This window comes from Somniosus microcephalus, unplaced genomic scaffold (genome assembly GCF_052327205.1).
Source record: "Somniosus microcephalus isolate GS21.2 unplaced genomic scaffold, FLI_Smic_1.0 unresolved_chr1, whole genome shotgun sequence".
In the NCBI taxonomy this organism is placed as follows: domain Eukaryota; kingdom Metazoa; phylum Chordata; class Chondrichthyes; order Squaliformes; family Somniosidae; genus Somniosus; species Somniosus microcephalus.
In genome coordinates, this window is record NW_028225179.1 from 100,966,187 (window position 1) to 100,993,417 (window position 27,231).

Genomic DNA, 27,231 nt, shown 5'->3' on the forward strand with positions numbered 1-27,231 from the left:
TCCGATTCCAGCGTGAGCGAGCTGCTGAGAGTCAAACTGTCCGATTCCAGTGTGAGCGAGCTGCTGAGTCACACACTGTCCGATTCCAGTTTGAGCGAGCTGCTGAGACTCACACTGTCCGATTCCATTGTGAGCGAGCTGCTGAGACACACACTGTCCGATTCCAGTGTGAGCGAGCTGCTGAGACTCACACTGTCCGATTCCAGTGTGAGCGAGCTGCTGAGTCACACACTGTCCGATTCCAGTGTGAGCGAGCTGCTGAGACTCACACTGTCCGATTCCAGTGTGAGCGAGCTGCTGAGACACACTGTCCGATTCCAGTGTGAGCGAGCTGCTGAGACACACACTGTCCGATTCCAGTGTGAGCGAGCTACTGAGACACGAACTGTCCGATCCCAATGTGAGCGAGCTGCTGAGACACCCACTGTCCGATTCCAGTGTGAGCTGCTGAGACTCACACTGTCCAATTCCAGTGTGAGCAAGCTGCTGAGACACACACAGTCCGATTCCAGTGTGAGCGAGCTGCTGAGACTCAAACTGTCCAATTCCAGTGTGAGCGAGCTGCTGAGTCACACACTGTCCGATTCCAGTGTGAGCGAGCTGCTGAGACTCAAACTGTCCAATTCCAGTGTGACCGAGCTGCTGAGTCACACACTGTCCGATTCCAGTGTGAGTGAGCTGCTCAGACACAAACTGTCCGATTCCAGTGTGAGCGAGCTGCTGAGACTCACACCGCCCGATTCCAGTGTGAGTGAGCTGCTGAGACACAAACTGTCCGATTCCAGTGTGAGCGAACTGCTGAGACACACACTGTCCGATTCCAGTGTGAGCGAGCTGCTGAGACACACACTGTCCGCTTCCAGTGTGAGTGAGCTGCTGAGTCACACACTGTCCGATTCCAGTGTGAGCGAACTGCTGAGACACATACTGTCCGATTCCAGTGTGAGCGAGCTGCTGAGACACACACTGTCCAATTCCATTGTGAGCGAGCTGCTGAGTCACACACTGTCCGATTCCAGTGTGAGCGAGCTGCTGAGACACACACTGTCCGAATCCAGTGTAAGCGAGCTGCTGAGACACAGACTGTCCGATTCCAGCGTGAGCGAGCTGCTGAGAGTCAAACTGTCCGATTCCAGTTTGAGCGAGCTGCTGAGTCACACACTGTCCGATTCCAGTGTGAGTTGCTGAGACTCACACTGTCCAATTCCAGTGTGAGCAAGCTGCTGAGACACACACAGTCCGATTCCAGTGTGAGCGAGCTGCTGAGACTCAAACTGTCCAATTCCAGTGTGAGCGAGCTGCTGAGTCACACACTGTCCGATTCCAGTGTGAGCGAGCTGCTGAGACTCACACTGTCCGATTCCAGTGTGAGCGAGCTGCTGAGACTCAAGCTGTCCAATTCCAGTGTGACCGAGCTGCTGAGTCACACACTGTCCGATTCCAGTGTGAGTAAGCTGCTGAGACACAAACTGTCCGATTCCAGTGTGAGCGAGCTGCTGAGACTCACACCGCCCGATTCCAGTGTGAGTGAGCTGCTGAGACACAAACTGTCCGATTCCAGTGTGAGCGAACTGCTGAGACACACACTGTCCGATTCCAGTGTGAGCGAGCTGTTGAGACTCACACCGTCCGATTCCAGTGTGAGTGAGCTGCTGAGACACAAACTGTCCGATTCCAGTGTGAGCGAACTGCTGAGACACACACTGTCCGATTCCAGTGTGAGCGAGCTGCTGAGACACACACTGTCCGATTCCAGTGTGAGCGAGCTGCTGAGTCACACACTGTCCGATTCCAGTGTGAGCGAACTGCTGAGACACATACTGTCCGATTCCAGTGTGAGCGAGCTGCTGAGACACACACTGTCCAATTCCATTGTGAGCGAGCTGCTGAGTCACAAACTGTCCGATTCCAGTGTGAGCGAGCTGCTGAGACTCACACTGTCCGAATCCAGTGTGAGCGAGCTGCTGAGACACAGACTGTCCGATTCCAGCGTGAGCGAGCTGCTGAGAGTCAAACTGTCCGATTCCAGTGTGAGCGAGCTGCTGAGTCACACACTGTCCGATTCCAGTTTGAGCGAGCTGCTGAGACTCACACTGTCCGATTCCATTGTGAGCGAGCTGCTGAGACACACACTGTCCGATTCCAGTGTGAGCGAGCTGCTGAGACTCACACTGTCCGATTCCAGTGTGAGCGAGCTGCTGAGTCACACACTGTCCGATTCCAGTGTGAGCGAGCTGCTGAGACTCACACTGTCCGATTCCAGTGTGAGCGAGCTGCTGAGACACACTGTCCGATTCCAGTGTGAGCGAGCTGCTGAGACACACACTGTCCGATTCCAGTGTGAGCGAGCTACTGAGACACGAACTGTCCGATCCCAATGTGAGCGAGCTGCTGAGACACCCACTGTCCGATTCCAGTGTGAGCTGCTGAGACTCACACTGTCCAATTCCAGTGTGAGCAAGCTGCTGAGACACACACAGTCCGATTCCAGTGTGAGCGAGCTGCTGAGACTCAAACTGTCCAATTCCAGTGTGAGCGAGCTGCTGAGTCACACACTGTCCGATTCCAGTGTGAGCGAGCTGCTGAGACTCAAACTGTCCAATTCCAGTGTGACCGAGCTGCTGAGTCACACACTGTCCGATTCCAGTGTGAGTGAGCTGCTGAGACACAAACTGTCCGATTCCAGTGTGAGCGAGCTGCTGAGACTCACACCGCCCGATTCCAGTGTGAGTGAGCTGCTGAGACACAAACTGTCCGATTCCAGTGTGAGCGAACTGCTGAGACACACACTGTCCGATTCCAGTGTGAGCGAGCTGCTGAGACACACACTGTCCGCTTCCAGTGTGAGTGAGCTGCTGAGTCACACACTGTCCGATTCCAGTGTGAGCGAACTGCTGAGACACATACTGTCCGATTCCAGTGTGAGCGAGCTGCTGAGACACACACTGTCCAATTCCATTGTGAGCGAGCTGCTGAGTCACACACTGTCCGATTCCAGTGTGAGCGAGCTGCTGAGACACACACTGTCCGAATCCAGTGTAAGCGAGCTGCTGAGACACAGACTGTCCGATTCCAGCGTGAGCGAGCTGCTGAGTCACACACTGTCCGATTCCAGTGTGAGTTGCTGAGACTCACACTGTCCAATTCCAGTGTGAGCAAGCTGCTGAGACAAACACAGTCCGATTCCAGTGTGAGCGAGCTGCTGAGACTCAAACTGTCCAATTCCAGTGTGAGCGAGCTGCTGAGTCACACACTGTCCGATTCCAGTGTGAGCGAGCTGCTGAGACTCACACTGTCCGATTCCAGTGTGAGCGAGCTGCTGAGACTCAAGCTGTCCAATTCCAGTGTGACCGAGCTGCTGAGTCACAAACTGTCCGATTCCAGTGTGAGTAAGCTGCTGAGACACAAACTGTCCGATTCCAGTGTGAGCGAGCTGCTGAGACTCACACCGCCCGATTCCAGTGTGAGTGAGCTGCTGAGACACAAACTGTCCGATTCCAGTGTGAGCGAACTGCTGAGACACACACTGTCCGATTCCAGTGTGAGCGAGCTGCTGAGACACACACTGTCCGCTTCCAGTGTGAGTGAGCTGCTGAGTCACACACTGTCCAATTCCAGTGTGAGCGAACTGCTGAGACACATACTGTCCGATTCCAGTGTGAGCGAGCTGCTGAGACACACACTGTCCAATTCCATTGTGAGCGAGCTGCTGAGTCACACACTGTCCGATTCCAGTGTGAGCGAGCTGCTGAGACACACACTGTCCGAATCCAGTGTAAGCGAGCTGCTGAGACACAGACTGTCCGATTCCAGCGAGAACGAGCTGCTGAGAGTCAAACTGTCCGATTCCAGTGTGAGCGAGCTGCTGAGTCACACACTGTCCGATTCCAGTGTGAGTGAACTGCTGAGACACACATTGTACGATTCCAGTCTGAGCGAGCTGCTGAGTCACACACTTTCCGATTCCAGTGTGAGCGAGCTGCTGAGACACTCACTTTCCGATTCCAGTTTGAGCGAGCTGCTGAGTCACACACTGTCCGATTCCAGTGTGAGCGAGCTGCTGAGACACACACTGTCCAATTCCAGTGTGAGCGAGCTGCTGAGACTCAAACTGTCCAATTGCAGTGTGACCGAGCTGCTGAGTCACACACTGTCCGATTCCAGTGTGAGTGAGCTGCTGAGACACATACTGTCCGATTCCAGTGTGAGCGAGCTGTTGAGACTCACACCGTCCGATTCCAGTGTGAGTGAGCTGCTGAGACACAAACTGTCCGATTCCAGTGTGAGCGAACTGCTGAGACACACACTGTCCGATTCCAGTGTGAGCGAGCTGCTGAGACACACACTGTCCGATTCCAGTGTGAGCGAGCTGCTGAGTCACACACTGTCCGATTCCAGTGTGAGCGAACTGCTGAGACACATACTGTCCGATTCCAGTGTGAGCGAGCTGCTGAGACACACACTGTCCAATTCCATTGTGAGCGAGCTGCTGAGTCACAAACTGTCCGATTCCAGTGTGAGCGAGCTGCTGAGACACACACTGTCCGAATCCAGTGTGAGCGAGCTGCTGAGACACAGACTGTCCGATTCCAGCGTGAGCGAGCTGCTGAGAGTCAAACTGTCCGATTCCAGTGTGAGCGAGCTGCTGAGTCACACACTGTCCGATTCCAGTGTGAGCGAGCTGCTGAGACACACACTGTCCGCTTCCAGTGTGAGTGAGCTGCTGAGTCACACACTGTCCAATTCCAGTGTGAGCGAACTGCTGAGACACATACTGTCCGATTCCAGTGTGAGCGAGCTGCTGAGACACACACTGTCCAATTCCATTGTGAGCGAGCTGCTGAGTCACACACTGTCCGATTCCAGTGTGAGCGAGCTGCTGAGACACACACTGTCCGAATCCAGTGTAAGCGAGCTGCTGAGACACAGACTGTCCGATTCCAGCGAGAACGAGCTGCTGAGAGTCAAACTGTCCGATTCCAGTGTGAGCGAGCTGCTGAGTCACACACTGTCCGATTCCAGTGTGAGTGAACTGCTGAGACACACATTGTACGATTCCAGTCTGAGCGAGCTGCTGAGTCACACACTTTCCGATTCCAGTGTGAGCGAGCTGCTGAGACACTCACTTTCCGATTCCAGTTTGAGCGAGCTGCTGAGTCACACACTGTCCGATTCCAGTGTGAGCGAGCTGCTGAGACACACACTGTCCAATTCCAGTGTGAGCGAGCTGCTGAGACTCAAACTGTCCAATTGCAGTGTGACCGAGCTGCTGAGTCACACACTGTCCGATTCCAGTGTGAGTGAGCTGCTGAGACACATACTGTCCGATTCCAGTGTGAGCGAGCTGTTGAGACTCACACCGTCCGATTCCAGTGTGAGTGAGCTGCTGAGACACAAACTGTCCGATTCCAGTGTGAGCGAACTGCTGAGACACACACTGTCCGATTCCAGTGTGAGCGAGCTGCTGAGACACACACTGTCCGATTCCAGTGTGAGCGAGCTGCTGAGTCACACACTGTCCGATTCCAGTGTGAGCGAACTGCTGAGACACATACTGTCCGATTCCAGTGTGAGCGAGCTGCTGAGACACACACTGTCCAATTCCATTGTGAGCGAGCTGCTGAGTCACAAACTGTCCGATTCCAGTGTGAGCGAGCTGCTGAGACACACACTGTCCGAATCCAGTGTGAGCGAGCTGCTGAGACACAGACTGTCCGATTCCAGCGTGAGCGAGCTGCTGAGAGTCAAACTGTCCGATTCCAGTGTGAGCGAGCTGCTGAGTCACACACTGTCCGATTCCAGTTTGAGCGAGCTGCTGAGACTCACACTGTCCGATTCCATTGTGAGCGAGCTGCTGAGACACACACTGTCCGATTCCAGTGTGAGCGAGCTGCTGAGACTCACACTGTCCGATTCCAGTGTGAGCGAGCTGCTGAGTCACACACTGTCCGATTCCAGTGTGAGCGAGCTGCTGAGACTCACACTGTCCGATTCCAGTGTGAGCGAGCTGCTGAGACTCACACCGTCCGATTCCAGTGTGAGTGAGCTGCTGAGACACAAACTGTCCGATTCCAGTCTGAGCGAGCTGCTGAGTCACACACTTTCCGATTCCAGTGTGAGCGAGCTGCTGAGACACTCACTTTCCGATTCCAGTGTGAGCGAGCTGCTGAGTCACACACTGTCCGATTCCAGTGTGAGCGAGCTGCTGAGACACACACTGTCCAATTCCAGTGTGAGCGAGCTGCTGAGACTCAAACTGTCCAATTCCAGTGTGACCGAGCTGCTGAGTCACACACTGTCCGATTCCAGTGTGAGTGAGCTGCTGAGACACACACTGTCCGATTCCAGTGTGAGCGAGCTGCTGAGACTCACACCGTCCGATTCCAGTGTGAGTGAGCTGCTGAGACACAAACTGTCCGATTCCAGTGTGAGCGAACTGCTGAGACACACGTTGTCCGATTCCAGTGTGAGCGAGCTGCTGAGACACACACTGTCCGATTCCAGTGTGAGCGAGCTGCTGAGTCACACACTGTCCGATTCCAGTGTGAGCGAACTGCTGAGACACATACTGTCCGATTCCAGTGTGAGCGAGCTGCTGAGACACACACTGTCCAATTCCATTGTGAGCGAGCTGCTGAGTCACAAACTGTCCGATTCCAGAGTGAGCGAGCTGCTGAGACACACACTGTCCGAATCCAGTGTGAGCGAGCTGCTGAGACACAGACTGTCCGATTCCAGCGTGAGCGAGCTGCTGAGAGACAAACTGTCCGATTCCAGTGTGAGCGAGCTGCTGAGTCACACACTGTCCGATTCCAGTTTGAGCGAGCTGCTGAGACTCACACTGTCCGATTCCATTGTGAGCGAGCTGCTGAGACACACACTGTCCGATTCCAGTGTGACCGAGCTGCTGAGACTCACACTGTCCGATTCCAGTTGAGCGAGCTGCTGAGTCACATACTGTCCGATTCCAGTGTGAGCGAGCTGCTGAGACTCACACTGTCCGATTCCAGTGTGAGCGAGCTGCTGAGACACACTGTCCGATTCCAGTGTGAGCGAGCTGCTGAGACACACACTGTCCGATTCCAGTGTGAGCGAGCTACTGAGACACGAACTGTCCGATCCCAATGTGAGCGAGCTGCTGAGACACCCACTGTCCGATTCCAGTGTGAGCGAGCTGCTGAGACTCAAACTGTCCAATTCCAGTGTGAGCGAGCTGCTGAGTCACACACTGTCCGATTCCAGTGTGAGTGAGCTGCTGAGACACAAACTGTCCGATTCCAGTGTGAGCGAGCTGTTGAGACTCACACCGTCCGATTCCAGTGTGAGTGAACTGCTGAGACACAAACTGTCCGATTCCACTGTGAGCGAGCTGCTGAGACACACACTGTCCGATTCCAGTGTGATCGAGCTGCTCAGACACAAACTGTTCGATTCCAGTGTGAACGAGCTGCTGATACACACACTGTCCGATTCCAGTGTGAGCGAGCTGCTGAGACTCACACTGTCCGATTCCAGTGTGAGCGAGCTGCTGAGTCACACACTATCCGATTCCAGTGTGAGCGAGCTGCTGAGACTCACACTTTCAGATTCCAGTGTGAGCGAGCTGCTGAGACTCACACTGTCCGATTCCAGTGTGAGGGAGCTGCTCAGTCACACTGTCCAATTCCAGTGTGAGCATGCTGCTGAGACTCACACTGTCCGACTCCAGTGTGAGCGAGCTGCTGAGACTCAAGCTGTCCGATTCCAGTGTGAGCGAGCTGCTGAGACTCACACTGTCCGACTCCAGTGTGAGCGAGCTGCTGAGATTCACACTGTCCGATTCCAGTGTGAGCGAGCTGCTGAGACACACTCTCTCCGATTCCAGTGTGAGCTGCTGAGACACACACTGTCCGATTCCAGTGTGAGCGAGCTGCTGAGACACACACTGTCCGATTCCAGTGTGATCGAGCTGCTGAGACAAACACTGTCCAATTCCAGTGTGAGCGAGCTGCTGAGATTCACACTGTCCGATTCCAGTGTGAGTGAACTGCTGAGACACACATTGTCCGATTCCAGTGTGAGCGAGCTGCTGAGTCACACACTTTCCGATTCCAGTGTGAGCGAGCTGCTGAGACACACACTTTCCGATTCCAGTGTGAGCGATCTGCTGAGTCACACACTGTCCGATTCCAGTGTGAGCGAGCTGCTGAGACACACTGTCCGATTCAGTGTGAGTGAGCTGCAGAGTCACACACTGTTCGATTCCAGTGTGAGCGAGCTGCTGAGACACACACTGTCCGATTCCAGTGTGAGCGAGCTGCTGGGACTCACACTGTCTGATTCCAGTGTGAGTGAGCTGCTGAGTCACACACTGTCCGATTCCAGTGTGAGCGAGCTACTGAGACACACACTGTCCGATTCCAGTGTGAGCGAGCTGCTGAGATACACACTGTCCGATTCCAGTGTGAGCGAGCTGCTGAGTCACACACTGTCCGCATCCAGTGTGAGCGAGATGCTCAGACTCACACTGTCCGATTCCATTGTGAGCGAGCTGCTGAGAATCACACTGTCCGATTCCAGTGTGAGCAAGCTGCTGAGACTCACACTGTCTGATTGCAGTGTGAGCAAGCTGCTGAGACACACACTGTCCGATTCCAGTGTGAGCGAGCTGCTGAGTCAAAAATTGTCCGATTACAGTGTGAGCCAGCTGCTGAGACTCACACTGTCCGATTCCAGTGTGAGCGAGCTGCTGAGATACACACTGTCCAATTCCAGTGTGAGCGAGCTGCTGCGATACACACTGTCCAATTCCAGTTTGAGCGAGCTGCTGAGACTCACACTGTCCGATTCCAGTCTGAGCGAGCTGCTGAGTCACACACTGTCCAATTCCAGTGTGAGCGAGCTGCTGGGATACACACTGTCCAATTCCAGTGTGAGCGAGCTGCTGAGACACACACTGTCCGATTCCAGTGTGAGCGAGCTGCTGAGACACACACTGTCCGACTCCAGTGTGAGCGAGCTGCTGAGATTCACACTGTCCGATTCCAGTGTGAGCGAGCTGCTGAGACACACTCTCTCCGATTCCAGTGTGAGCTGCTGAGACACACACTGTCCGATTCCAGTGTGAGCGAGCTGCTGAGACACACACTGTCCGATTCCAGTGTGATCGAGCTGCTGAGACAAACACTGTCCAATTCCAGTGTGAGCGAGCTGCTGAGATTCACACTGTCCGATTCCAGTGTGAGTGAACTGCTGAGACACACATTGTCCGATTCCAGTGTGAGCGAGCTGCTGAGTCACACACTTTCCGATTCCAGTGTGAGCGAGCTGCTGAGACACACACTTTCCGATTCCAGTGTGAGCGATCTGCTGAGTCACACACTGTCCGATTCCAGTGTGAGCGAGCTGCTGAGACACACTGTCCGATTCCAGTGTGAGTGAGCTGCAGAGTCACACACTGTTCGATTCCAGTGTGAGCGAGCTGCTGAGACACACACTGTCCGATTCCAGTGTGAGCGAGCTGCTGGGACTCACACTGTCTGATTCCAGTGTGAGTGAGCTGCTGAGTCACACACTGTCCGATTCCAGTGTGAGCGAGCTACTGAGACACACACTGTCCGATTCCAGTGTGAGCGAGCTGCTGAGATACACACTGTCCGATTCCAGTGTGAGCGGGCTGCTGAGTCACACACTGTCCGCATCCAGTGTGAGCGAGATGCTCAGACTCACACTGTCCGATTCCATTGTGAGCGAGCTGCTGAGAATCACACTGTCCGATTCCAGTGTGAGCAAGCTGCTGAGACTCACACTGTCTGATTCCAGTGTGAGCAAGCTGCTGAGACACACACTGTCCGATTCCAGTGTGAGCGAGCTGCTGAGTCACAAATTGTCCGATTACAGTGTGAGCCAGCTGCTGAGACTCACACTGTCCGATTCCAGTGTGAGCGAGCTGCTGAGATACACACTGTCCAATTCCAGTGTGAGCGAGCTGCTGCGATACACACTGTCCAATTCCAGTTTGAGCGAGCTGCTGAGACTCACACTGTCCGATTCCAGTCTGAGCGAGCTGCTGAGTCACACACTGTCCAATTCCAGTGTGAGCGAGCTGCTGGGATACACACTGTCCAATTCCAGTGTGAGCGAGCTGCTGAGACACACACTGTCCGATTCCAGTGTGAGCGAGCTGCTGAGACACACACTGTCCGATTCCAGTGTGAGCGAGCTGCTGAGTCACACACTGTCCGATTCCAGTGTGAGCGAACTGCTGAGACACATACTGTCCGATTCCAGTGTGATCGAGCTGCTGAGACACATACTGTCCAATTCCATTGTGAGCGAGCTGCTGAGTCACACACTATCCGATTCCAGTGTGAGCGAGCTGCTGAGACACACACTGTCCGAATCCAGTGTGAGCGAGCTGCTGAGATACACACTGTCCGATTCCAGTGTGAGCGAGCTGCTGAGACTCAAACTGTCCGATTCTAGTGTGAGCGAGCTGCTGAGACTCACACTGTCCGATTCCAGTGTGAGCGAGCTGCTGAGACTCAAACTGTCCGATTCCAGTTTGAGCGAGCTGCTGAGTCTCACACTGTCCGATTCCAGTGTGAGCGAGCTGCTGAGACTCAAACTGTCCGATTTCAGTGTGAGCGAGCTGCTGAGTCACACACTGTCCGATTCCAGTTTGAGCGAGCTGCTGAGACTCACACTGTCCGATTCCAGTGTGAGCGAGCTGCTGAGACACACACTGTCCGATTCCAGTGTGAGCGAGATGCTGAGACTCACACTGTCCGATTCCAGTGTGAGCGAGCTGCTGAGACACACTGTCCGATTCCAGTTTGTGTGAGCTGCTGAGGCACACACTGTCCGATTCCAGTGTGAGCGAGCTACTGAGACATGCACTGTCTAATTCCAATGTGAGCGAGCTGCTGAGACACACACTGTCCGATTCCAGTGTGAGCGAGCTGCTGAGACACACACTGTCCGATTCCAGTGTGAGCTGCTGAGACTCACACTGTCCAATTCCAGTGTGAGCAAGCTGCTGAGACACACACAGTCCGATTCCAGTGTGAGCGAGCTTCTGAGACACACACTGTCCAAATCCAGTGTGAGCGAGCTGCTGAGACACACACTGTCCGATTCCAGTGTGAGCGAGCTGCTGAGACTCAAACTGTCCAATTCCAGTGTGACCGAGCTGCTGAGTCACACACTGTCCGATTCCAGTGTGAGTGAGCTGCTGAGACACACACTGTCCTATTCCAGTGTGAGCGAGCTGCTGAGACTCACACCGTCCAATTCCAGTGTGAGTGAGCTGCTGAGGCACAAACTGTCCGATTCCAGTGTAAGCGAACTGCTGAGACACACACTGTCCGATTCCAGTTTGAGCGAGCTGCTGAGACACACACTGTCCGATTCCAGTGTGAGCGAGCTGCTGAGACTCACTCCGTCCAATTCCAGTGTGAGTGAGCTGCTGAGGCACAAACTGTCCGATTCCAGTGTGACCGAACTACTGATACACACACTGTCCGATTCCAGTGTGGGCGAGCTGCTGAGACTCACACTGTCCGATTCCAGTGTGAGTGAGCTGCTGAGACACAAACTGTCCGATTCCAGTGTGAGCGAACTGCTGAGACTCACACCGCCCGATTCCAGTGTGAGTGAGCTGCTGAGACACAAACTGTCCGATTCCAGTGTGAGCGAACTGCTGAGACACACACTGTCCGATTCCAGTGTTTGCGAGCTGCTGAGACACACACTGTCCGATTCCAGTGTGAGCGAGCTGCTGAGACTCAAACTGTCCGATTCTAGTGTGAGCGAGCTGCTGAGACTCACACTGTCCGATTCCAGTGTGAGCGAGCTGCTGAGACTCAAACTGTCCGATTCCAGTTTGAGCGAGCTGCTGAGTCTCACACTGTCCGATTCCAGTGTGAGCGAGCTGCTGAGACTCAAACTGTCCGATTTCAGTGTGAGCGAGCTGCTGAGTCACACACTGTCCGATTCCAGTTTGAGCGAGCTGCTGAGACTCACACTGTCCGATTCCAGTGTGAGCGAGCTGCTGAGACACACACTGTCCGATTCCAGTGTGAGCGAGCTGCTGAGACTCACACTGTCCGATTCCAGTGTGAGCGAGCTGCTGAGACACACTGTCCGATTCCAGTTTGTGTGAGCTGCTGAGGCACACACTGTCCGATTCCAGTGTGAGCGAGCTACTGAGACATGCACTGTCCAATTCCAATGTGAGCGAGCTGCTGAGACACACACTGTCCGATTCCAGTGTGAGCGAGCTGCTGAGACACACACTGTCCGATTCCAGTGTGAGCTGCTGAGACTCACACTGTCCAATTCCAGTGTGAGCAAGCTGCTGAGACACACACAGTCCGATTCCAGTGTGAGCGAGCTTCTGAGACACACACTGTCCAAATCCAGTGTGAGCGAGCTGCTGAGACACACACTGTCCGATTCCAGTGTGAGCGAGCTGCTGAGACTCAAACTGTCCAATTCCAGTGTGACCGAGCTGCTGAGTCACACACTGTCCGATTCCAGTGTGAGTGAGCTGCTGAGACACACACTGTCCTATTCCAGTGTGAGCGAGCTGCTGAGACTCACACCGTCCAATTCCAGTGTGAGTGAGCTGCTGAGGCACAAACTGTCCGATTCCAGTGTAAGCGAACTGCTGAGACACACACTGTCCGATTCCAGTTTGAGCGAGATGCTGAGACACACACTGTCCGATTCCAGTGTGAGCGAGCTGCTGAGACTCACTCCGTCCAATTCCAGTGTGAGTGAGCTGCTGAGGCACCAACTGTCCGATTCCAGTGTGAGCGAACTACTGATACACACACTGTCCGATTCCAGTGTGGGCGAGCTGCTGAGACTCACACTGTCCGATTCCAGTGTGAGTGAGCTGCTGAGACACAAACTGTCCGATTCCAGTGTGAGCGAACTGCTGAGACTCACACCGCCCGATTCCAGTGTGAGTGAGCTGCTGAGACACAAACTGTCCGATTCCAGTGTGAGCGAACTGCTGAGACACACACTGTCCGATTCCAGTGTTTGCGAGCTGCTGAGACACACACTGTCCGCTTCCAGTGTGAGTGAGCTGCTGAGTCACACACTGTCCGATTCCAGTGTGAGCGAACTGCTGAGACACATACTGTCCGATTCCAGTGTGAGCGAGCTGCTGAGACACACACTGTCCAATTCCATTGTGAGCGAGCTGCTGAGTCACACACTGTCCGATTCCAGTGTGAGCGAGCTGCTGAGACACACACTGTCCGAATCCAGTGTAAGCGAGCTGCTGAGACACAGACTGTCCGATTCCAGCGTGAGCGAGCTGCTGAGAGTCAAACTGTCCGATTCCAGTGTGAGCGAGCTGCTGAGTCACACAGTGTCCGATTCCAGTGTGTGTTGCTGAGACTCACACTGTCCAATTCCAGTGTGAGCAAGCTGCTGAGACACACACAGTCCGATTCCAGTGTGAGCGAGCTGCTGAGACTCACACCGCCCGATTCCAGTGTGAGTGAGCTGCTGAGACACAAACTGTCCGATTCCAGTGTGAGCGAACTGCTGAGACACACACTGTCCGATTCCAGTGTTTGCGAGCTGCTGAGACACACACTGTCCGCTTCCAGTGTGAGTGAGCTGCTGAGTCACACACTGTCCGATTCCAGTGTGAGCGAACTGCTGAGACACATACTGTCCGATTCCAGTGTGAGCGAGCTGCTGAGACACACACTGTCCAATTCCATTGTGAGCGAGCTGCTGAGTCACAGACTGTCCGATTCCAGTGTGAGCGAGCTGCTGAGACACACACTGTCCGAATCCAGTGTAAGCGAGCTGCTGAGACACAGACTGTCCGATTCCAGCGTGAGCGAGCTGCTGAGAGTCAAACTGTCCGATTCCAGTGTGAGCGAGCTGCTGAGTCACAAAGTGTCCGATTCCAGTGTGTGTTGCTGAGACTCACACTGTCCAATTCCAGTGTGAGCAAGCTGCTGAGACACACACAGTCCGATTCCAGTGTGAGCGAGCTGCTGAGACTCAAACTGTCCAATTCCAGTGTGAGCGAGCTGCTGAGTCACACACTGTCCGATTCCAGTGTGAGCGAGCTGCTGAGACTCACACTGTCCGATTCCAGTGTGAGCGAGCTGCTGAGACTCAAACTGTCCAATTCCAGTGTGACCGAGCTGCTGAGTCACACACTGTCCGATTCCAGTGTGAGTAAGCTGCTGAGACACAAACTGTCCGATTCCAGTGTGAGCGAGCTGCTGAGACTCACACCGCCCGATTCCAGTGTGAGTGAGCTGCTGAGACACAAACTGTCCGATTCCAGTGTGAGCGAACTGCTGAGACACACACTGTCCGATTCCAGTGTGAGCGAGCTGCTGAGACACACACTGTCCGCTTCCAGTGTGAGTGAGCTGCTGAGTCACACACTGTCCGATTCCAGTGTGAGCGAACTGCTGAGACACATACTGTCCGATTCCAGTGTGAGCGAGCTGCTGAGACACACACTGTCCAATTCCATTGTGAGCGAGCTGCTGAGTCACACACTGTCCGATTCCAGTGTGAGCGAGCTGCTGAGACACACACTGTCCGAATCCAGTGTAAGCGAGCTGCTGAGACACAAACTGTCCGATTCCAGCGTGAGCGAGCTGCTGAGAGTGAAACTGTCCGATTCCAGTGTGAGCGAGCTGCTGAGTCACACACTGTCCGATTCCAGTGTGAGTGAACTGCTGAGACACACATTGTCCGATTCCAGTCTGAGCGAGCTGCTGAGTCACATACTTTCCGATTCCAGTGTGAGCGAGCTGCTGAGACACTCACTTTCCGATTCCAGTGTGAGCGAGCTGCTGAGTCACACACTGTCCGATTCCAGTGTGAGCGAGCTGCTGAGACACACACTGTCCAATTCCAGTGTGAGCGAGCTGCTGAGACTCAAACTGTCCAATTCCAGTGTGACCGAGCTGCTGAGTCACACACTGTCCGATTCCAGTGTGAGTGAGCTGCTGAGACACACACTGTCCGATTCCAGTGTGTGCGAGCTGCTGAGACTCACACCGTCCGATTCCAGTGTGAGTGAGCTGCTGAGACACAAACTGTCCGATTCCAGTGTGAGCGAACTGCTGAGACACACACTGTCCGATTCCAGTGTGAGCGAGCTGCTGAGACACACACTGTCCGATTCCAGTGTGAGCGAGCTGCTGAGTCACACACTGTCCGATTCCAGTGTAAGCGAACTGCTGAGACACATACTGTCCGATTCCAGTGTGAGCGAGCTGCTGAGACACACACTGTCCAATTCCATTGTGAGCGAGCTGCTGAGTCACAAACTGTCCGATTCCAGTGTGAGCGAGCTGCTGAGACACACACTGTCCGAATCCAGTGTGAGCGAGCTGCTGAGACACAGACTGTCCGATTCCAGCGTGAGCGAGCTGCTGAGAGTCAAACTGTCCGATTCCAGTGTGAGCGAGCTGCTGAGTCACACACTGTCCGATTCCAGTTTGAGCGAGCTGCTGAGACTCACACTGTCCGATTCCATTGTGAGCGAGCTGCTGAGACACACACTGTCCGATTCCAGTGTGAGCGAGCTGCTGAGACTCACACTGTCCGATTCCAGTGTGAGCGAGCTGCTGAGTCACACACTGTCCGATTCCAGTGTGAGCGAGCTGCTGAGACTCACACCGTCCGATTCCAGTGTGAGTGAGCTGCTGAGACACAAACTGTCCGATTCCAGTCTGAGCGAGCTGCTGAGTCACACACTTTCCGATTCCAGTGTGAGCGAGCTGCTGAGACACTCACTTTCCGATTCCAGTGTGAGCGAGCTGCTGAGTCACACACTGTCCGATTCCAGTGTGAGCGAGCTGCTGAGACACACACTGTCCAATTCCAGTGTGAGCGAGCTGCTGAGACTCAAACTGTCCAATTCCAGTGTGACCGAGCTGCTGAGTCAAACACTGTCCGATTCCAGTGTGAGTGAGCTGCTGAGACACACACTGTCCGATTCCAGTGTGAGCGAGCTGCTGAGACTCACACCGTCCGATTCCAGTGTGAGTGAGCTGCTGAGACACAAACTCTCCGATTCCAGTGTGAGCGAACTGCTGAGACACACACTGTCCGATTCCAGTGTGAGCGAGCTGCTGAGACACACACTGTCCGATTCCAGTGTGACCGAGCTGCTGAGTCACACACAGTCCGATTCCAGTGTGAGCGAACTGCTGAGACACATACTGTCCGATTCCAGTGTGAGCGAGCTGCTGAGACACACACTGTCCAATTCCATTGTGAGCGAGCTGCTGAGTCACAAACTGTCCGATTCCAGTGTGAGCGAGCTGCTGAGACACACACTGTCCGAATCCAGTGTGAGCGAGCTGCTGAGACACAGACTGTCCGATTCCAGCGTGAGCGAGCTGCTGAGAGACAAACTGTCCGATTCCAGTGTGAGCGAGCTGCTGAGTCACACACTGTCCGATTCCAGTTTGAGCGAGCTGCTGAGACTCACACTGTCCGATTCCATTGTGAGCGAGCTGCTGAGACACACACTGTCCGATTCCAGTGTGAGCGAGCTGCTGAGACTCACACTGTCCGATTCCAGTGTGAGCGAGCTGCTGAGTCACACACTGTCCGATTCCAGTGTGAGCGAGCTGCTGAGACTCACACTGTCCGATTCCAGTGTGACCGAGCTGCTGAGACACACTGTCCGATTCCAGTGTGAGCGAGCTGCTGAGACACGCACTGTCCGATTCCAGTGTGAGCGAGCTACTGAGACACGAACTGTCCGATCCCAATGTGAGCGAGCTGCTGAGACACCCACTGTCCGATTCCAGTGTGAGCGAGCTGCTGAGACTCAAACTGTCCAATTCCAGTGTGAGCGAGCTGCTGAGTCACACACTGTCCGATTCCAGTGTGAGTGAGCTGCTGAGACACAAACTGTCCGATTCCAGTGTGAGCGAGCTGTTGAGACTCACACCGTCCGATTCCAGTGTGAGTGAACTGCTGAGACACAAACTGTCCGATTCCACTGTGAGCGAGCTGCTGAGACACAAACTGTCCGATTCCAGTGTGATCGAGCTGCTCAGACACAAACTGTTCGATTCCAGTGTGAACGAGCTGCTGATACACACACTGTCCGATTCCAGTGTGAGCGAGCTGCTGAGACTCACACTGTCCGATTCCAGTGTGAGCGAGCTGCTGAGTCACACACTATCCGATTCCAGTGTGAGCGAGCTGCTGAGACTCACACTTTCAGATTCCAGTGTGAGCGAGCTGCTGAGACTCACACTGTCCGATTCCAGTGTGAGGGAGCTGCTCAGTCACACTGTCCAATTCCAGTGTGAGCAAGCTGCTGAGACTCACACTGTCCGACTCCAGTGTGAGCGAGCTGCTGAGACTCACGCTGTCCGATTCCAGTGTGAGCGAGCTGCTGAGACTCACACTGTCCGACTCCAGTGTGAGCGAGCTGCTGAGATTCACACTGTCCGATTCCAGTGTGAGCGAGCTGCTGAGACACACTCTCTCCGATTCCAGTGTGAGCTGCTGAGACACACACTGTCCGATTCCAGTGTGAGCGAGCTGCTGAGACACACACTGTCCGATTCCAGTGTGATCGAGCTGCTGAGACAAACACTGTCCAATTCCAGTGTGAGCGAGCTGCTGAGATTCACACTGTCCGATTCCAGTGTGAGTGAACTGCTGAGACACACATTGTCCGATTCCAGTGTGAGCGAGCTGCTGAGTCACACACTTTCCGATTCCAGTGTGAGCGAGCTGCTGAGACACACACTTTCCGATTCCAGTGTGAGCGAGCTGCTGAGTCACACACTGTCCGATTCCAGTGTGAGCAAGCTGCTGAGACACACTGTCCGATTCCAGTGTGAGTGAGCTGCTGAGTCACACACTGTTCGATTCCAGTGTGAGCGAGCTGCTGAGACACACACTGTCCGATTCCAGTGTGAGTGAGCTGCTGGGACTCACACTGTCTGATTCCAGTGTGAGTGAGCTGCTGAGTCACACACTGTCCGATTCCAGTGTGAGCGAGCTACTGAGACACACACTGTCCGATTCCAGTGTGAGCGAGCTGCTGAGATACACACTGTCCGATTCCAGTGTGAGCGAGCTGCTGAGTCACACACTGTCCGCATCCAGTGAGAGCGAGATGCTCAGACTCACACTGTCCGATTCCATTGTGAGCGAGCTGCTGAGAATCACACTGTCCGATTCCAGTGTGAGCAAGCTGCTGAGACTCACACTGTCTGATTCCAGTGTGAACAAGCTGCTGAGACACACACTGTCCGATTCCAGTGTGAGCGAGCTGCTGAGTCACAAATTGTCCGATTACAGTGTGAGCCAGCTGCTGAGACTCACACTGTCCGATTCCAGTGTGAGCGAGCTGCTGAGATACACACTGTCCAATTCCAGTTGGAGCGAGCTGCTGAGACTCACACTGTCCGATTCCAGTCTGAGCGAGCTGCTGAGTCACACACTGTCCAATTCCAGTGTGAGCGAGCTGCTGGGATACACACTGTCCAATTCCAGTGTGAGCGAGCTGCTGAGACACACACTGTCCGATTCCAGTGTGAGCGAGCTGCTGAGACACACACTGTCCGATTCCAGTGTGAGCGAGCTGCTGAGTCACACACTGTCCGATTCCAGTGTGAGCGAACTGCTGAGACACATACTGTCCGATTCCAGTGTGATCGAGCTGCTGAGACACACACTGTCCAATTCCATTGTGAGCGAGCTGCTGAGTCACACACTGTCCGATTCCAGTGTGAGCGAGCTGCTGAGACACACACTGTCCGAATCCAGTGTGAGCGAGCTGCTGAGATACACACTGTCCGATTCCAGTGTGAGCGAGCTGCTGAGACTCACACTGTCCGATTCTAGTGTGAGCGAGCTGCTGAGACTCACACTGTCCGATTCCAGTGTGAGCGAGCTGCTGAGACTCACACTGTCCGATTCCAGTTTGAGCGAGCTGCTGAGTCACACACTGTCCGATTCCAGTGTGAGCGAGCTGCTGAGACTCAAACTGTATGATTTCAGTGTGAGCGAGCTGCTGAGTCACACACTGTCCGATTCCAGTTTGAGCGAGCTGCTGAGACTCACACTGTCCGATTCCAGTGTGAGCGAGCTGCTGAGACACACACTGTCCGATTCCAGTGTGAGCGAGCTGCTGAGACTCACACTGTCCGATTCCAGTGTGAGCGAGCTGCTGAGTCACACAGTGTCCGATTCCAGTGTGGGCGAGCTGCTGAGACTCACACTGTCCGATTCCAGTGTGAGCGAGCTGCTGAGACACACTGTCCGATTCCAGTTTGTGTGAGCTGCTGAGGCACACACTGTCCGATTCCAGTGTGAGCGAGCTACTGAGACATGCACTGTCCAATTCCAATGTGAGCGAGCTGCTGAGACACACACTGTCCGATTCCAGTGTGAGCGAGCTGCTGAGACACACACTGTCCGATTCCAGTGTGAGCTGCTGAGACTCACACTGTCCAATTCCAGTGTGAGCAAGCTGCTGAGACACACACAGTCCGATTCCAGTGTGAGCGAGCTTCTGAGACACACACTGTCCGAATCCAGTGTGAGCGAGCTGCTGAGACACACACTGTCCGATTCCAGTGTGAGCGAGCTGCTGAGACTCAAACTGTCCAATTCCAGTGTGACCGAGCTGCTGAGTCACACACTGTCCAAATCCAGTGTGAGTGAGCTGCTGAGACACACACTGTCCTATTCCAGTGTGAGCGAGCTGCTGAGACTCACACCGTCCAATTCCAGTGTGAGTGAGCTGCTGAGGCACAAACTGTCCGATTCCAGTGTAAGCGAACTGCTGAGACACAAACTGTCCGATTCCAGTTTGAGCGAGCTGCTGAGACACACACTGTCCGATTCCAATGTGAGCGAGCTGCTGAGACTCACTCCGTTCAATTCCAGTGTGAGTGAGCTGCTGAGGCACAAACTGTCCGATTCCAGTGTGAGCGAACTACTGATACACACACTGTCCGATTCCAGTGTGGGCGAGCTGCTGAGACTCACACTGTCCGATTCCAGTGTGAGCGAGCTGCTGAGACACACTGTCCGATTCCAGTTTGAGTGAGCTGCTGAGACACACACTGTCCGATTCCAGTGTGAGCGAGCTACTGAGACACGCACTGTCCAATTCCAATGTGAGCGAGCTGCTGAGACTCACATTGTCCGATTCCAGTGTGAGCGAGCTGCTGAGACACACACTGTCCGATTCCAGTGAGAGCTGCTGAGACTCACACTGTCCAATTCCAGTGTGAGCAAGCTGCTGAGACACACACAGTCCGATTCCAGTGTGAGCGAGCTGCTGAGACTCAAACTGTCCAATTCCAGTGTGACCGAGCTGCTGAGTCACACACTGTCCGATTCCAGTGTGAGCGAGCTGCTGAGACACACACTGTCCTATTCCAGTGTGAGCGAGCTGCTGAGACTCACACCGTCCAATTCCAGTGTGAGTGAGCTGCTGAGGCACAAACTGTCCGATTCCAGTGTAAGCGAACTGCTGAGACACACACTGTCCGATTCCAGTGTGAGCGAGCTGCAGAGACACACACTGTCCGATTCCAGTGTGAGCGAGCTGCTGAGACTCACACCGTCCAATTCCAGTGTGAGTGAGCTGCTGAGGCACAAACTGTCCGATTCCAGTGTGAGCGAACTGCTGAGACACACACTGTCCGATTCCAGTATGAGCGAGCTGCTGAGAGACACACTGTCCGATTACAGTGTGAGCGAGCTGCTGAGTCGCACACTGTCCGATTCCAGTGTGAGCGAACTGCTGAGACACATACTGTCCGATTCCAGTGTGAGCGAGCTGCTGAGACACACACTGTCCAATTCCATTGTGAGCGAGCTGCTGAGTCACACACTGTCCGATTCCAGTGTGAGCGAGCTGCTGAGACACACACTGTCCGAATCCAGTGTGAGCGAGCTGCTGAGACGCAGACTGTCCGATTCCAGTGTGAGCGAGCTGCTGAGAGTCACACTGTCCGATTCCAGTGTGAGCGAGCTGCTGAGTCACACAGTGTCCGATTCCAGTGTGGGCGAGCTGCTGAGACTCACACTGTCCGATTCCAGTGTGAGCGAGCTGCTGAGACACACTGTCCGATTCCAGTTTGTGTGAGCTGCTGAGGCACACACTGTCCGATTCCAGTGTGAGCGAGCTACTGAGACATGCACTGTCCAATTCCAATGTGTGCGAGCTGCTGAGACACACACTGTCCGATTCCAGTGTGAGCGAGCTGCTGAGACACACACTGTCCGTTTCCAGTGTGAGCTGCTGAGACTCACACTGTCCAATTCCAGTGTGAGCAAGCTGCTGAGACACACACAGTCCGATTCCAGTGTGAGCGAGCTTCTGAGACACACACTGTCCAAATCCAGTGTGAGCGAGCTGCTGAGACACACACTGTCCGATTCCAGTGTGAGCGAGCTGCTGAGACTCAAACTGTCCAATTCCAGTGTGAACGAGCTGCTGAGTCACACACTGTCCGATTCCAGTGTGAGTGAGCTGCTGAGACACACACTGTCCTATTCCAGTGTGAGCGAGCTGCTGAGCCTCACACCGTCCAATTCCAGTGTGAGTGAGCTGCTGAGACACACACTGTCCAATTCCAGTGTGAGCGAGCTGCTGAGACTCAAACTGTCCAATTCCAGTGTGACCGAGCTGCTGAGTCACACACTGTCCGATTCCAGTGTGAGTGAGCTGCTGAGACACACACTGTCCGATTCCAGTGTGAGCGAGCTGCTGAGACTCACACCGTCCGATTCCAGTGTGAGTGAGCTGCTGAGACACAAACTGTCCGATTCCAGTGTGAGCGAACTGCTGAGACACACACTGTCCGATTCCAGTGTGAGCGAGCTGCTGAGACACACACTGTCCGATTCCAGTGTGAGCGAGCTGCTGAGTCACACACTGTCCGATTCCAGTGTGAGCGAACTGCTGAGACACATACTGTCCGATTCCAGTGTGAGCGAGCTGCTGAGACACACACTGTCCAATTCCATTGTGAGCGAGCTGCTGAGTCACAAACTGTCCGATTCCAGTGTGAGCGAGCTGCTGAGACACACACTGTCCGAATCCAGTGTGAGCGAGCTGCTGAGACACAGACTGTCCGATTCCAGCGTGAGCGAGCTGCTGAGAGTCAAACTGTCCGATTCCAGTGTGAGCGAGCTGCTGAGTCACACACTGTCCGATTCCAGTTTGAGCGAGCTGCTGAGACTCACACTGTCCGATTCCATTGTGAGCGAGCTGCTGAGACACACACTGTCCGATTCCAGTGTGAGCGAGCTGCTGAGACTCACACTGTCCGATTCCAGTGTGAGCGAGCTGCTGAGTCACACACTGTCCGATTCCAGTGTGAGCGAGCTGCTGAGACTCACACCGTCCGATTCCAGTGTGAGTGAGCTGCTGAGACACAAACTGTCCGATTCCAGTCTGAGCGAGCTGCTGAGTCACACACTTTCCGATTCCAGTGTGAGCGAGCTGCTGAGACACTCACTTTCCGATTCCAGTGTGAGCGAGCTGCTGAGTCACACACTGTTCGATTCCAGTGTGAGCGAGCTGCTGAGACACACACTGTCCAATTCCAGTGTGAGCGAGCTGCTGAGACTCAAACTGTCCAATTCCAGTGTGACCGAGCTGCTGAGTCAAACACTGTCCGATTCCAGTGTGAGTGAGCTGCTGAGACACACACTGTCCGATTCCAGTGTGAGCGAGCTGCTGAGACTCACACCGTCCGATTCCAGTGTGAGTGAGCTGCTGAGACACAAACTCTCCTATTCCAGTGTGAGCGAACTGCTGAGACACACACTGTCCGATTCCAGTGTGAGCGAGCTGCTGAGACACACACTGTCCGATTCCAGTGTGACCGAGCTGCTGAGTCACACACTGTCCGATTCCAGTGTGAGCGAACTGCTGAGACACATACTGTCCGATTCCAGTGTGAGCGAGCTGCTGAGACACACACTGTCCAATTCCATTGTGAGCGAGCTGCTGAGTCACAAACTGTCCGATTCCAGTGTGAGCGAGCTGCTGAGACACACACTGTCCGAATCCAGTGTGAGCGAGCTGCTGAGACACAGACTGTCCGATTCCAGCGTGAGCGAGCTGCTGAGAGACAAACTGTCCGATTCCAGTGTGAGCGAGCTGCTGAGTCACACACTGTCCGATTCCAGTTTGAGCGAGCTGCTGAGACTCACACTGTCCGATTCCATTGTGAGCGAGCTGCTGAGACACACACTGTCCGATTCCAGTGTGAGCGAGCTGCTGAGACTCACACTGTCCGATTCCAGTGTGAGCGAGCTGCTGAGTCACACACTGTCCGATTCCAGTGTGAGCGAGCTGCTGAGACTCACACTGTCCGATTCCAGTGTGACCGAGCTGCTGAGACACACTGTCCGATTCCAGTGTGAGCGAGCTGCTGAGACACACACTGTCCGATTCCAGTGTGAGCGAGCTACTGAGACACGAACTGTCCGATCCCAATGTGAGCGAGCTGCTGAGACACCCACTGTCCGATTCCAGTGTGAGCGAGCTGCTGAGACTCAAACTGTCCAATTCCAGTGTGAGCGAGCTGCTGAGTCACACACTGTCCGATTCCAGTGTGAGTGAGCTGCTGAGACACAAACTGTCCGATTCCAGTGTGAGCGAGCTGTTGAGACTCACACCGTCCGATTCCAGTGTGAGTGAACTGCTGAGACACAAACTGTCCGATTCCACTGTGAGCGAGCTGCTGAGACACACACTGTCCGATTCCAGTGTGATCGAGCTGCTCAGACACAAACTGTTCGATTCCAGTGTGAGCGAGCTGCTGATACGCACACTGTCCGATTCCAGTGTGAGCGAGCTGCTGAGACTCACACTGTCCGATTCCAGTGTGAGCGAGCTGCTGAGTCACACACTATCCGATTCCAGTGTGAGCGAGCTGCTGAGACTCACACTTTCAGATTCCAGTGTGAGCGAGCTGCTGAGACTCACACTGTCCGATTCCAGTGTGAGGGAGCTGCTCAGTCACACTGTCCAATTCCAGTGTGAGCAAGCTGCTGAGACTCACACTGTCCGACTCCAGTGTGAGCGAGCTGCTGAGACTCACGCTGTCCGATTCCAGTGTGAGCGAGCTGCTGAGACTCACACTGTCCGACTCCAGTGTGAGCGAGCTGCTGAGATTCACACTGTCCGATTCCAGTGTGAGCGAGCTGCTGAGACACACTCTCTCCGATTCCAGTGTGAGCTGCTGAGACACACACTGTCCGATTCCAGTGTGAGCGAGCTGCTGAGACACACACTGTCCGATTCCAGTGTGATCGAGCTGCTGAGACAAACACTGTCCAATTCCAGTGTGAGCGAGCTGCTGAGATTCACACTGTCCGATTCCAGTGTGAGTGAACTGCTGAGACACACATTGTCCGATTCCAGTGTGAGCGAGCTGCTGAGTCACACACTTTCCGATTCCAGTGTGAGCGAGCTGCTGAGACACACACTTTCCGATTCCAGTGTGAGCGAGCTGCTGAGTCACACACTGTCCGATTCCAGTGTGAGCAAGCTGCTGAGACACACTGTCCGATTCCAGTGTGAGTGAGCTGCTGAGTCACACACTGTTCGATTCCAGTGTGAGCGAGCTGCTGAGACACACACTGTCCGATTCCAGTGTGAGCGAGCTGCTGGGACTCACACTGTCTGATTCCAGTGTGAGTGAGCTGCTGAGTCACACACTGTCCGATTCCAGTGTGAGCGAGCTACTGAGACACACACTGTCCGATTCCAGTGTGAGCGAGCTGCTGAGATACACACTGTCCGATTCCAGTGTGAGCGAGCTGCTGAGTCACACACTGTCCGCATCCAGTGAGAGCGAGATGCTCAGACTCACACTGTCCGATTCCATTGTGAGCGAGCTGCTGAGAATCACACTGTCCGATTCCAGTGTGAGCAAGCTGCTGAGACTCACACTGTCTGATTCCAGTGTGAACAAGCTGCTGAGACACACACTGTCCGATTCCAGTGTGAGCGAGCTGCTGAGTCACAAATTGTCCGATTACAGTGTGAGCCAGCTGCTGAGACTCACACTGTCCGATTCCAGTGTGAGCGAGCTGCTGAGATACACACTGTCCAATTCCAGTTGGAGCGAGCTGCTGAGACTCACACTGTCCGATTCCAGTCTGAGCGAGCTGCTGAGTCACACACTGTCCAATTCCAGTGTGAGCGAGCTGCTGGGATACACACTGTCCAATTCCAGTGTGAGCGAGCTGCTGAGACACACACTGTCCGATTCCAGTGTGAGCGAGCTGCTGAGACACACACTGTCCGATTCCAGTGTGAGCGAGCTGCTGAGTCACACACTGTCCGATTCCAGTGTGAGCGAACTGCTGAGACACATACTGTCCGATTCCAGTGTGATCGAGCTGCTGAGACACACACTGTCCAATTCCATTGTGAGCGAGCTGCTGAGTCACACACTGTCCGATTCCAGTGTGAGCGAGCTGCTGAGACACACACTGTCCGAATCCAGTGTGAGCGAGCTGCTGAGATACACACTGTCCGATTCCAGTGTGAGCGAGCTGCTGAGACTCACACTGTCCGATTCTAGTGTGAGCGAGCTGCTGAGACTCACACTGTCCGATTCCAGTGTGAGCGAGCTGCTGAGACTCACACTGTCCGATTCCAGTTTGAGCGAGCTGCTGAGTCACACACTGTCCGATTCCAGTGTGAGCGAGCTGCTGAGACTCAAACTGTATGATTTCAGTGTGAGCGAGCTGCTGAGTCACACACTGTCCGATTCCAGTTTGAGCGAGCTGCTGAGACTCACACTGTCCGATTCCAGTGTGAGCGAGCTGCTGAGACACACACTGTCCGATTCCAGTGTGAGCGAGCTGCTGAGACTCACACTGTCCGATTCCAGTGTGAGCGAGCTGCTGAGTCACACAGTGTCCGATTCCAGTGTGGGCGAGCTGCTGAGACTCACACTGTCCGATTCCAGTGTGAGCGAGCTGCTGAGACACACTGTCCGATTCCAGTTTGTGTGAGCTGCTGAGGCACACACTGTCCGATTCCAGTGTGAGCGAGCTACTGAGACATGCACTGTCCAATTCCAATGTGAGCGAGCTGCTGAGACACACACTGTCCGATTCCAGTGTGAGCGAGCTGCTGAGACACACACTGTCCGATTCCAGTGTGAGCTGCTGAGACTCACACTGTCCAATTCCAGTGTGAGCAAGCTGCTGAGACACACACAGTCCGATTCCAGTGTGAGCGAGCTTCTGAGACACACACTGTCCGAATCCAGTGTGAGCGAGCTGCTGAGACACACACTGTCCGATTCCAGTGTGAGCGAGCTGCTGAGACTCAAACTGTCCAATTCCAGTGTGACCGAGCTGCTGAGTCACACACTGTCCAAATCCAGTGTGAGTGAGCTGCTGAGACACACACTGTCCTATTCCAGTGTGAGCGAGCTGCTGAGACTCACACCGTCCAATTCCAGTGTGAGTGAGCTGCTGAGGCACAAACTGTCCGATTCCAGTGTAAGCGAACTGCTGAGACACAAACTGTCCGATTCCAGTTTGAGCGAGCTGCTGAGACACACACTGTCCGATTCCAATGTGAGCGAGCTGCTGAGACTCACTCCGTTCAATTCCAGTGTGAGTGAGCTGCTGAGGCACAAACTGTCCGATTCCAGTGTGAGCGAACTACTGATACACACACTGTCCGATTCCAGTGTGGGCGAGCTGCTGAGACTCACACTGTCCGATTCCAGTGTGAGCGAGCTGCTGAGACACACTGTCCGATTCCAGTTTGAGTGAGCTGCTGAGACACACACTGTCCGAATTCCAGTGTGAGCGAGCTACTGAGACACGCACTGTCCAATTCCAATGTGAGCGAGCTGCTGAGACTCACATTGTCCGATTCCAGTGTGAGCGAGCTGCTGAGACACACACTGTCCGATTCCAGTGAGAGCTGCTGAGACTCACACTGTCCAATTCCAGTGTGAGCAAGCTGCTGAGACACACACAGTCCGATTCCAGTGTGAGCGAGCTGCTGAGACTCAAACTGTCCAATTCCAGTGTGACCGAGCTGCTGAGTCACACACTGTCCGATTCCAGTGTGAGCGAGCTGCTGAGACACACACTGTCCTATTCCAGTGTGAGCGAGCTGCTGAGACTCACACCGTCCAATTCCAGTGTGAGTGAGCTGCTGAGGCACAAACTGTCCGATTCCAGTGTAAGCGAACTGCTGAGACACACACT